Genomic DNA, 13739 nt, shown 5'->3' with positions numbered 1-13739 from the left:
GGACAGTTAGTGACATGGCTATGTACTCTGTAATGTGCTGCAGAAGATGTCAGTGCGATATAAATACTATAAATTTTTTTTTTTAAAAAGCCCATTGCTTAGCCCCACTCTACATAAAAGTGTGCTTCTGACTCCGCCCCTAACTCCACCCCTAACTCCACCCCCTGTCCGGTTTTCTCCATCAGCCGACCTGGCGCAGGGACAGTTAGGTTTTATTGTATAGGATAGGATAAAAATAGGTGCCGCCAAAAGCATGCTCGATCGAGGATGTGACCAAATTCGGGCCGAAATTGGTTGCATGTATCGATCAGACATGCTGGAAGATGTTGGGCCGTTGCGGTCAATTGGTAACAGCGAGCGGTATCGGGACGACGGACAAACGCAACAAAAACCCCAGCGCTGCCCCCCCAAATGTCAAATGTGTTCCCCCCGGTTGCTGGTGCACTATACTTTACCTCTCGGTGCCTGCCGCTGGTTCTGGGCTCCAGCCTGTGCCCATGCATGCACCCCATGTGGTTGTCAGCGTACACTTATGGCCCATACTCACGGGCTTCTTTTGTCCCTCGTCGCTAGCACACGGGAGCGTGTGCACGACACATCGGCGACACTTTGTCTCCGAGTCCCTCCGCATGCACACGCCGGAAGAGGGATTACTGATGCGACGGAAGCTGTCGCCGACGTCCCTCCCCCCCGCCGGAAGCTCTGTGCATTCCCTATTGGTTGCTGTCGCTAGTCCACATACACACGTGGACTAGCGACAGTTGTGGCGAAGTTGCGGCGGAAACTGTCGCTAGGCGATTGACCACGCCAACTGCCCGGCGACAGCTTCGAGTAGCGACATTTCATACTCACGGGCGACCTGTGAGTATGGGCCATTAGGCACGCGTGAGACGCCGTACACACGGCCGCGTTACTCAGGCAACCACATGGGGCGCGTGTATGGACGTAAGATGGAGCATAGAGCCAGCAGCAGGCACGGACAGTATAGTGCATGGGAGGGGCACATTTAACATTGGGGGACACCCTCGGGCTGGCGAGATGGCGAATGTCGCGTCACAAGGCCAATTGCTGATCGATTTAAGCATGAAATTGATCCAGAATCGGCCTGTGGTGTATGGGCAACCGACAGCTCTCTCTCACTAATCAGATTTGATCAGAGAGAGATTTGTCTCTTGGGTGAATCTGCTGATGTAACTGTGCTGTAGTGATTTTTGTAAGGCAGGGAACACACTTGGTAGAATGATCGTGTGCGTTGCAGATGGCAGAATGCACACGGCTACGTTGGCCAATGGAGTCAATGGCCCCACTCGGGAAATGCATGTCGTTAGGCGTTTGATCACATTTTACGTTCACGGTTTTGCACGTGTTTTCAAATCACAAAGCTTTCTGCTCTTTTTCGCACGATGCGCCAGTTTGTAATTACAATGTATTATGCTGTAAATGTAAAATCGTGGAAACGAGCACAAAAAATCATGGGCAGAAAATGGGATTGTTAACGCACTGTGACGGAAATCCCGGAATTGCAAGTGTGTCTCCTGCCTAAGGGAGGTTGCAGACAGGGGTCACACTTGTTGAAATCCATCCGCGATTCTGTACAGCGTTTAACAAAAGACACAGCCTGCCATACTTTTCCACATAACTCATCCGATTCCTCATTGCAAATCGCTGGTTACTGTGAATAAAAAAAGACTGCATTCAGTTGCAGATAAACGCACGTATTGTAAAAAAAGACATTTTGGTGTAATCGTCTGTGTTTCCCGCAGATGTAAGTGTGACTCCCCTCCCCCCCCCCCCCCTTTAGACTGCATAGAAGTACAAAGCTGATCACCACAGCGCTTGGACAACGTTGCGTAGCAGCTGATATCTGTGCGGCTATAGCTGCAATGGTACTGCTTCTAAAAGTGCCAGAAATTGCTGTAAAAACTACTTGCAAAAACGCTGAGCAATTGCAACAGCTATTAACAACCTCTAGAGGGCCCCTGGCCTGAGTTTCCCAGGTTAGTGTTGCCAACTCATCCTTTTAAATATGGACATATATGATTTAAAAATTGAGGGAGAGTTGGCGGGCACTCGGGGTAGGTAGGTAATAAACACCCAGAACACTATGTGCTCAGGACAAATACAGAGCAGCAGGTTCAACAAAAACGTAGCATGGAGAAAATCCGGCACTATAGTGTTTAATAATAGCAACAATTAGTAGACAGTGGCATAAGACGAGTGGTCATGATGAACATAGCAGAGCATAACATCCAAGCATAATAGCAAACAATGACGATAGTGCCAAAAATGTCTAACTTGGTACCTGGGTGTGGGTGGGAGGTAGCGGTGGTGGGTGCCAGAGGGTGCACGGCCCGACGACCGTTTCGCGTGGCTTACGCCAAGCTTTCTCTAAGGTGCAGGTGCAGCAAATGCTGGTGGAGCGGCGGGGCATATAAAGCGTGTTGGAGGTACACTTCCGGTCCGCCGCAGTTGGATCCGCCCCTTCTGGAACTGCTAGCCAGAATTGGCCAATCCCCTGCTGAGTCTCGTGGGACGCATGAAGTGACGCATGCGCAGTCGCGTGTACGCGTCAAGATGACGTCCGCTCACGCTGATTAGCTCATAAGCGTCACTGGTGGGGGCGGGAACTATTTCGCATGGACAGTCGCGTGCACGCGTCAAAGTGACGTACGTGCACGCTAACTAATCCCAACCCACATCAGCCTCTTCGGCACACGGAGCTGCTATGACGCGCTCAAATCACGTGCCAAATAGGAACCATAGCAACCTCGGTGCTACCAAAACAGATGGAGACACCGAGGGGGGGCAGCTAGTGGTAGATGCACTCCAAATGGATAGGTGGACCATTTCCACCAAGGACTGAAACACAATGCGTCAATGCTGAGCTGCAGGGTAAAGCAGAGCCAGGGAGGGGAAGAGGAGGATAACAAGTGATACCCAAAAAGAGAGTGGAAGGTGGTGGGGTGTGAGTGGGGAATAAAAAGAATGAAGAAGGGAAAAAGAGGGAAGGGGTACTTGGGTACACCAAGGAGAAGAGAGGCTGCAGATCGCAGAACGGCCACCAAGTGGAGAGGGACAGACAATCCCTGAAGCGGCTCATCCTCCTTAAAGAGAACCCGAGGTGTGTTTAAAGAATGTTATCTGCATACAGAGGCTGGATCTGCCTATACAGCCCAGCCCATCCCAAACCCCACTAAGGTCCCCCTGCACTCTACAATTCCTCATAAATCACAGCCGTGCTGTGAGGCTGTGTTTACATCTGTAGTGTCAGTCTCAGCTGCTCCCCCACCTCCTGCATAGCTCTGGTCCCTACCCCCGTCCCTTCCCTCCAATCAGCAGGGAGGGAAGGGATGCAGGCGGGGACTGGAGTTCTGCAGGAGGCGGGGAGAGCAGCAGACTGACACTATAGAGATAAACACAGCCAGCTCTGACAAGCTGTTTGTCAGCAGCGTGGCTGTGATTTATGAGGGATTACAGAGTGTAGGGGGACCTTAGGGGGGTTTGGGATAGCAACAGAGGCTGGGCTGTATAGGCAGATCCAGCCTCTGTATGCAGATAATATTCTTCAAACCCACCTCGGGTTCTCTTTAATGAAACAAATTTATTAGTTTATTTATTTTAATTATTTATTTTAATTTAATATAATTCCACTAAAAACCATCACTTGATGTTGGTAAAAGGAATATAGATAAAAAATAGAGGGTAAAGAAGCCGCTAAAGGATTGTAAGGGCAACAAGAAGTGGCCTAGGGAGAATGTACAGGGGTCATATAAGTAGCACAAAGAACCCCTGAAGGAATGATCAGGGGTCAAGGAAACAGGCCAGATCTACATAGTCGTTAAGACCCAAGGGACCCATTGCGTCAGTGCGTAGGATCCAATGCGCCTCTTGTCTGAGCAATAATTTTTTCCTGTCGCCTCCTCTACGGGGGGCATCACAGGACTCGATGCAAGCAAATGACAAGAGATTGGGATTGCTTTGGTGAACAGTTGACATGTGTTCAACAATCCTTGGGCATCCTTTGTTTTTAGGAAGCAAGCGTATGTGTTCCAGGATGCGTTCCTTCACCATCCTGGTGGTTTTGCCAATGTAGAATCTGTGGCATGGACACCACAGAGCGTACACAACAAATTTTGTTCTACAAGTGGCAAAAAATGTGATGTTGTGTTGCACTGGGCCTAAAGTAAAAGACTTGCCAGTTCTCATGAACCGGCAGGCTTTACAAAAGCCGCATCTATGATTGCCTATAGAGGCAATATCGCTCAGCCAAGTGCGTTGTGGATGCTCGCGAAAATCACTGTGCACCAAAAGATCACCAATAGTTGGTGCTTTCTTAAAGGTGATTAGGGGTTGAGAAGGTAGAATACTTTTGAGAGTCGGGTCCTCCAAAAGGAGGGACCAATTTCTACTGAAGGCCCATTTAATTTGATTGGCCATAGGGGAAAAGTCAAACGAGAACACCCCTGACTGTTTAGTTGTGTTATCTCGCCTTCTCCTCTTAATAAGGTCTGATCTTTCCTTACCAAGGGCCCTATTAATGGCCAGATCAAGATTTTTTGCTTCGTATCCTCGAATGAGGAGTCTTTGTTTCAATTCTTCTGCTTGATGGAGGAAGTCTTGAAGTGTGCTATTATTCCTGCGAAGTCGCAGGAATTGGCCGTAAGGGAGTGAGGTGATGACATGCTGAGGGTGGTAGCTTTTGCTATGTAAGATGGTATTGGAGGAGGTGGGTTTACGATAACCCTTTGTATGTTATGCTCTGCTATGTTCATCATGACCACTCGTCTTATGCCACTGTCTACTAATTGTTGCTATTATTAAACACTATAGTGCCGGATTTTCTCCATGCTACATATATGATTTAATCAGTTCTAGTAGCTAATTAGATACAGTTTTAAGGGAATCTGAAGTGAAATTTTCAAAGCAGGTTTTATACAGTTTCATATAGGTTCTGTATAAACAGGGGCGTCACTAGCCCTATTTTAGGGGGCCAACATGTCCTGGGGAGCCCCCAATCTAAGTATTGTACTGTGCAAGGACGAGGGATAATAACAAAGGGGCCTAACATGGCAAGCTGCTCAAAACATGGTGTCATTAGAATATAAAAATGTCACACCTTACAGCCACGCACACATTATAACATTGATCATTACTATGAGGCAGGGACGGATCTAGGGGGGGGGCGAGCGGGTCTCTTGCCCCAGGCGCAGTTTGTTGAATTCTTAAAAAGGCGCCAGAACTGGATAGGGAAAGGCAGTTTAGGCGCCAAAACCTGACCTTTAGGCACCAAAACCTGACCTTTAGGCACCAAAACCTGACCTTTAGGCGCCAAAACTAGATGAGGAATGGCAGTTTAGGCGCCAAAACCTGACCTTTAGGCACCAAAACTGGATGGGGAATGGCAGTTTAGGCGCCAAAACGTGACCTTGCCCCAGGCGCAATTTGGTCTAGATCCGTCCCTGCTATGAGGTGCCTACTACCTCACCTTAGCTACAGTAAATTTCTCAGGGTGATTTTGCCTGAATCTGGAGGCATTCTGCCCAGCTTGGCTGGACCACCAACAGGCCTTTATTCTCTGATTAGAGCTCTAATTTAATATGAACCCATGTGGCAGTGACAGGAAATGGCGATGAAAAATGTGGCAGTGACTGGAAATGGCCCAGGGCTGAGGGCAGATTCTTACGCTATCTCTTGTGACATAGAGAGATTGATTGTTCTACCCTTCCTGACTGTCACGGAACAGCCGTGAGAAACGAGAACGCAATCGGTTTATTGTACCGATTGCCATTGACGTGCTAGAATCTAGATTGGTTGTGTAGGAGCATCTGCAGTCAATCTGGGCTCCCTCTTTGCTCAGCAGAGAGCTAGCAGTACTTAGATGCAGGATGTCTTTTGATGTGTTAATTAGCTTGGGCCAGGCCTGTGTCAGGGAGAATGTTTATTTTTAATTAGCTCAGGCAGATGTCAATTGCCCACCATTTGGTGAGCCCTTTGCATACAGGGAGAGCAAGGAATCTACTCACAGCAGGAGGCTATTCCAAACCTGCTTCCCACAGACTGACGGGCACCGCAAGGGCAGATGCAGGTATTATATAATTTTTTGCCTATTTACAGAATACCGTAAATAGAGTAGTTATGAGAGCAGTATCATTGGATCCGTAGGGTCGTGCTGAATCTCTTGATACCAGACGAGAGGGGCCCGGAGCCCCTACAACCCAGTTATTAAACTTCTCAGGAACTGATGGGGCGTGTCCGGATGTAAGAGGAAGAAGACGTGCACTCCTGAAGCTCCGTAACCATCCTGCAAATATCCTATTAAAAAGGCAACTTTTACTCATCTACTGCCCGCGGCTGGTCTCCTGAGGGTTCCCGGAGCCGAACAAGGTGTCATGCCCCCAAAAAAAAACGAAAATAAGAAAGCTGGAAGTAAAAATTCCGCAGACGCAGGTAACACATGCACGCAGTGCTGCCACGTGACCAGCAGCAGCCGCCATAACGTTGCTACGATGGCGGAGGCCGGAGAGGAGCCGCACTCGTCCGCAAGCACAGCAGTAATCCTGGAAGCGATCACTGCCTCCCGAGTCGCACTTACCACCAAACTGGACAAGGTTGAGGCAGACATCCAGCTAATTCGCCAGGACATGGATAAACTCCGGGCGCGAACAACCGAGGTAGAACGCCGAGTCTCAGACACTGAGGATACAACTGCCACACACACCGCTGACATCAGCTCCCTTAAGCAACAGGTGAAGCAGCTTATGGATCGCTCGGTGGATGCAGAAAATAGGCTCCGGCGAAATAACGTGAGAGTCCTGGGCCTACCGGAGGGAATTGAGGGAGACAACCCAGCTGAATTCGCGGAGATATTCTTCAAGTCCCTTTTGGGCCTAACGGATCTCCCAGCCACATACGTGGTGGAAAGAGCCCACAGAGTCCCGTCTCGCCCGCTCCCCCCTGGATCTCTCCCGCGCCCATTCCTGGCACGGCTCTTAAACTACAAAGCCCGGGACTTAATCTTAACAGAAGCTAGAAAGCAGCAAGACCTGGTGTATGAGAACGCGAAAGTCATGCTCTTCCCGGATTTCTCTGCGGAAATCCAAAAACAGCGTAAATCCTTTATGGAGGTCAAGAAACGCCTGCGGGGAAAAGAAGTGAAATACAGCATGCTTTTCCCCTCAAAGCTCCGAGTAATACATGGGGGTTCCACCAGATTCTTTGAACGCCCTCAGGAGGTCAGTGACTGGCTGGACACCATCTGACCGGGTATAGTACCGCATCTCCTCAGGAATGTGTAGATATATATAGTATAGCCGCTTTAAATACGGATTGTACTCTACACTATACCACACATCCTAAATGTCTAGCAACAGGTTGCCTTTCAATGATTAACCACTACGAGTTACGGACGCTTTTGGGTATGCCTAGGGACACTACTACCCACTTTTTCGGGCACCCAGGGACTTAATATAATATCCAGGTGCCAATGTTACTGTTTGTTGGGATACAGGGCTACGTACTCCTTTTTCTTGGTAATGTAGCAGGGGTTATGTTATACATATGCTTGTTGCGTATTGGGTTAATGTATGTATTGTTTGTGAAGATCATGTTCTCTCCCTCCCTCCACCCGTCATGGTCCCGCTACCACCCTCTCCCCAGATGGCCTCCCGCCAAAATGTACCTTTCCATGTGCACTTACATCTGCTTTGCTGATCCGTGATGGAGACCCCCCTGAGAGTAATCTCGTGGAATGTTAGGGGCCTCGGCTCCGCATTCAAGCGCTCCCTAATGTTTCAGTATGTTCAAAAACATAAACCGCATATCCTCATTCTACTTGAGACCCATATGATAGGCGACCGTCCACGATCGCTACACCGTGCATGGATCCAGAAAGGTTTCCATTCCACCTTCTCCACTTTCTCCAGGGGTGTGTCCGTCCTGATCAGCAAGGCCATAGCTTGCAAGGTTCTCTCAACAGAGGTGGATAAAGATGGCAGATATGTCATTCTAAATGTACAAACACATAATGAAACATTTTGCCTTATAGGCATATATGCCCCTCCCAACATCCAATCTCCATTACTTAAGGAACTTAGCGTTAAAATCTCCAAATACCTCCCGGCCAAACTACTCCTTATAGGAGACTATAATGCAATTTTAGACCCGACACGTGATACCTCCAACCCCACCAGACCTGCAAATCCGGAGCTCATAAACTGGGCTTCTGCCCTTTCTTTAACAGAGCTTTGGAGATGGAAGAACTCCTCCAAAATCTCATACTCCTGCTTCTCCACAACACATAAATCCGCCTCTCGGATTGATCTGGCATTTGGAAATGCAGACCTGTTAACTAGTGTTATCTCTGCTAACTATCTCCCAAGCGGTCTTTCAGACCACGCACCGCTAGAAATCACCATGTCTCTCAAACATACTCCTAATAAGAATATTTGGCGGCTGGACCCAAAGTGGATTTCAGACGAAAATATAAGTCAACATATGTCACCTTTCATCCAGGCATTCTGGGAGACCAATGAGGGATCTGCAAGCGATAATATGATATGGGATGCATTTAAAGCCACTCTGAGAGGTGAATACATCTCCCAAATTAGCACTCATAGGAAACAATTTAATCAAAGCCTGCTGAATTTGCAGACTGCAGAGTCTGAGGCTTCACAAAACTTTGCTGATTCCAGCAATCCTGACGATTTTACGCATCTGATGCAAATAAAACGTAATTTAAATCTCCATATGACTGATATCACTAAAGCTTCCCTCACAGAGTGGCGGCAGGAAATATTCGAAAAAGGGGATAAAAATGGTAAGCTGCTGGCGAATATTTCTAGAGACCAGGTTGCTCAATCAGTTATACCAGAAATCAGCCTTCCCTCTGGTGGCACCACCTCTGTCCCCGGCCTCATTGTAGAGTGTTTCCAAAACTACTATGCTGACCTCTATAAATCCCACTTTACGAGCACCCTAGACACTATGAACCATCATCTAAACAAAATAGATCTCCCTACGTTGTCCCCTGAACAAGCACAACTCCTTGAAGTAGACATCCAAGAGGATGAAATAATAGATGCCATTGCCTCCTTTCCCTGCAATAAATCTCCCGGGCCAGACGGCATCCCGATCGAGATGTATAAAAGATATTCCCGAATTATTGCCCCCAAACTTAAGAATATCTACAACTCTGCCCTTAAAGATGGCTCCCTCCCTCCCTCATTCTACCAAGCCCACCTTATACTTATTCCTAAGCCGGAGAAAGATCCACTTGACTGCCAATCCTACAGACCAATCTCCCTTTTAAATAATGATCTTAAGGTGTTAACCAAAATTATCACCCTGAGACTGAACAAGATTATTACAGTACTCATAAGCCCTGATCAGACAGGTTTCATCCCTAATAAGACAACTGATATCAACCTCAGAAGGCTCTTCACCCACATACAGCTCAACCTCAATTCTCCAACCCCCAAGGCTCTGGCCTTTATTGATATCCAGAAGGCCTTTGATTCTGTAGAGTGGAATTACCTATGGGCCACTCTTGCCAGATTTGGATTCGGACAAAGACTAATCTCCTGGATCCAGACCATTTATAGATCCCCTTCCACCAATATAAAAATGGGCAATATCCTGTCAGATAAAATATTACTACACAGGGGAACGCGGCAGGGATGCCCTCTCTCTCCGGCCCTCTTTGCCCTAGCAATGGAACCAATAGCGGCTTCTCTTAGACAATGCCCTGACATTTCGGGCTTCCGGGTTGGGGGGCTGGAGGAGAGGTTGTCCCTATATGCCGACGATCTCGTCATATACCTTGAAAACCCAGACAGATCCATTACTGGAGTTCTGAATATATTTGAAAAATTTCTGCCCTTTACAGGTCTTGGAGTCAACTGGAAGAAATCCAAACTCCTCCCTCTTACATTAACACCCACCCTACCCTCTAATCTTGAAGTAGTCCCCCAAACCAAATACCTTGGCATTCAGATTACCAATAATATAGCTGACTTTTATAATCTCAATCTCCTCCCGCTAATTTCCCATGCCAAGGACTGTTTAAATAAATGGCAAATTCTCCCGCTATCCCTAATTGGGAAGATAAACCTAATTAAAATGAAAATACTACCCCGTCTGCTTTATGTCTTCAGAAACTGTCCTATCTGGATTCCTAAAAAGTTTTTTGCTCAACTTAATTCTATCTTTCTTAGTTTTATATGGAGCAAAAAATCCCCCAGAATAAGCCTTAAAAAACTTCAGAGGCCGTGGACGGAGGGGGGGCTCGCCTTTCCCCACTTACAGAAATATTATATAGCCAGCATTCTTGTAACAGCCCACTGGTGGCTCTGCCCGGATGAATCCAATGCAGCAACGGTTCTAGAGGCCGCTCAGCTTGGCTCTTATGAAGCTCTATCCCAACTCCTCTACCGGGGTCTCCATGCTCCATACCCTATTTCTACTTCTATGAAAACAGTACTTAAAGCCTGGAACCTAGTGCAGGCCTGGGACTCCCCCAATCCCAGACCCCTTTCACCTAGAACCCCCCTATGGAACAATCCTTCTCTTAAAAACTTCTACACCATACCTGATCCCATTATTTGGATCTCCAAAGGTGTCAGCCTCATCTCCCATATTGTCTCTACCGGATCCCTCCTCACATTCGACCACCTGAAAGAAACATTTAATCTCCCCAACTCTCACCTCTTTAGGTTTCTACAAATTCGACATGCCTTTCAGGCCCAGTTTGGCACATCCCCTCCACGTATCCGCTCATCGGAAATAGAAGATACTCTCACAAATACCAACCTGTCCAAGGCACTATCATCAATCTACAAGAACGTCATACTTATTACTGAGCCACATGTCTCAATCTTCAAGGCTCCATGGATGGATATAACCCCGCATATTGATGATGAGGACTGGGAAGACGCTTGGATCATTCCATTTCAGCATCTAATAGCTACCAGAGACAGACTTATCCAATTCAAGATACTGCACAGAGCTTACTTAACGCCTGCCAGACTGGCCAAGTTGAGTGGGGCACACAACAGCACTTGCTGGCGCTGCAACTCTCCACAAGCTGACTTTGCCCATATCTTCTGGAACTGCCCCAAACTTGTGCCTGTATGGATACAGGTATGTGACTTTGTCTCTCAAATCTCCCACACTACATTTCAACCAGACCCTACCTGGTGTTTACTGGGCCTGACCACCTCACTTACACCAAGCAAAGCCCTTAGAACACTACTTGGTCTTACCCTCTTTTACTACAGGAAAGCAATAGCTCTTAACTGGAAAGCGGTGGAACCCCCGACCTTACAACAGTGGAAATCACTTATAAATAACTCCCTACCCTTATACAAAGCTGCATACACAGCGAGAGGATGCCCACAAAAGTTCTCCAAAATCTGGAAGCCGTGGATAGATAAGGCAGAATCTAACTGATTTACTGTGCTCGGATCTGCAACTTGCTATACCCTGAACAACAAAAGATCGGATGGGCGGGGGGGTGGAATGGTGGGTTGGGGTGGGTGGGAGAGGGTAATGATGGTCTTCCTATGTGTTTGTACAGTCGCCCTCTCGCCTGTGAGCGGAGAAGTGGCGGCTGAGTTTGTATGTTATGCATAAAAACAAATAAAAACAATTTTTAAAAAAAAAAACTTCTCAGGAACTGAATCATCTACCCTAAGCAAGTTTGGTATCATATGAACTGGCATATTCTGAGGAATATGAATCTGTGATGGTCATGTGTGTACGGGAAGCGTAAGCCGAGATATGACAAATGTCATATTTGGTGGGCATGGGAAACCCACCCAGGAGATTAACCGCCCCTGTCCAGCCCCTGGGCTGAACCTGAGACTTCACCCAAAGATGGGGTGTTTGCGAGGGACTCCTCCCTCAGTCCTCCAAATTCCATCTGTATGAGAGCAGGTCTGCTGCCAGCCAGAGGACACATGGTTGGCGGCCATCTTGTCTGAACTTTGCTCTGATCTGAAACAAAGAATTTTGCTGAAATTGAAAGCAAGGACTTTATGATTTTCCCACCAAAAGGACATCTTCCATGAACCTAAGTATTTTATCCTTTTCTTTTCATACTGTGTTATTAATGTCTCTATAATTGTTGATTTTAACGATTTTCTGTATATATTAATTATTTATATTGCACGTAAATAAAGACTTTATCAAAGTCATTTACTGTTCCGCTACACCTGCTATACAGCCATACACTGAAACTGAACTCAGGTCTCTGAGGAATCGGTACTATTGTTGATATCTAGTCAGAATACGGCGTGTTTTAACCGTTTTATTTGCAGGATCAGTCAGTCAGTAGGTAGGGACCACTGGCCCATACCAGTGGTGGTGGCAGATATACCCTGAAATAGTGTGTAAGTTGTAATTACCGTAACCTCACAGGCTCCCTTCTAGTCGGGCTGCTGCCTAAATTCCGTCGATTTCCATGCACCGATTGCGACCACAGTTTGCATGGTCTGTGTGCTGAAACCGATTGGAAGGCAATTTGCGTTCCGACCACCAGGGCTCCTGTGACACTGACATCCTCTAGTAATGCCAATGCACGGTGGTGTAGTGAAGGGAGTGTTGTTATACCTGCCTATCTCATTGCTTGCTGCAGTCCCTTTACTCCTGGCTGCCTCACTCTCCCAGAGGTGGCCTCCTTGCACTAATCTGTTGCCACTCCTCTAGCATCACACAGTAGATCAGTGGCAGCTCCAGCTTAAAAATTTGAGAGGGCATAAATGTAATAGCTGGCTGGTAGGCCCAATTTGAGTGACCAAAATCGATGTTTGATTGGCGAGATTTAGATATTAGAAAAATAAGTGTTTCACTTACCTGGGGCTTCTGCCAGACCTCTGCAGCCGACCTGTGCCCGCAAAGTCACCAAACGATCCTCTGTTCCCTTGCCGCAGCTCACTTTCACTTCTTGCAGGCGGTATCCACTGCGCTTGCGCGGCCCTGGCTGGGCGCGTCCTTGCTTCCGTCGCCGGGAGCTTACTGCACCTGCGCAGAACACTCCTGGCCATGGGAACGCGTATGAGGATACGTGTGCCGCAGTGGACGTTGACTTAGAAGTTGGCTTCCACTACGTGAAGAAAAGTGAGCCTCGGCGGGGTAACGGAGGATTGCTTGGAAACTTCATGGCCCCAGGTAAGTGAAGCCTTTTTCTGACTCTCTGTTGACTGACAATGTTAGAACATACAATTAGAAGGAGGTAGAGAGATTTTTTTGCAAATATAAGTGTCAGAGTCATTAATTACAAGGGATCTTACAAAGATTGTGAGGTATGTTTTGCAAATAGATACGAAGCTTGGTTAATTAACGCATACATAGACTAAGGCTGACATGGAGAGTATTTTTTACAGACCCTATCCTGTTCAGTGCATGCTGACGGAGCCTAAAAACTGTTAACTATGCTACTGAGCAGGTGGGGAACTCGGTGGGGGGGGGGGGGGGGCACAGTGACCCTCAGGTGGGGCCAGTGCCCCAACATACCCCAGTGTAGCATATAACATGTAGCATGTCCCACTGCAGTAGATGGACACATGATGAGAAGGGAGCCACAAGGAGAGTGAGACAGGTGGCAGAAAGTGGGCTGCAGTGTGAACTGAGGCAGGTAACGGGGAGGAGGGGGGGGGTTAACTGGCAATACTAGGGGTGAGAAAATATACTGACATAGTTATGGAAGGAGGGTTACCAGTATGGGTGTCCGGAATTGTTATGGC

Source organism: Hyperolius riggenbachi, chromosome 11, assembly GCF_040937935.1.
Source record: "Hyperolius riggenbachi isolate aHypRig1 chromosome 11, aHypRig1.pri, whole genome shotgun sequence".
NCBI classification, from domain to species: domain Eukaryota; kingdom Metazoa; phylum Chordata; class Amphibia; order Anura; family Hyperoliidae; genus Hyperolius; species Hyperolius riggenbachi.
The sequence above is the reverse complement of the archived record's forward strand: the minus strand, read 5'-3'. Positions refer to the sequence as shown.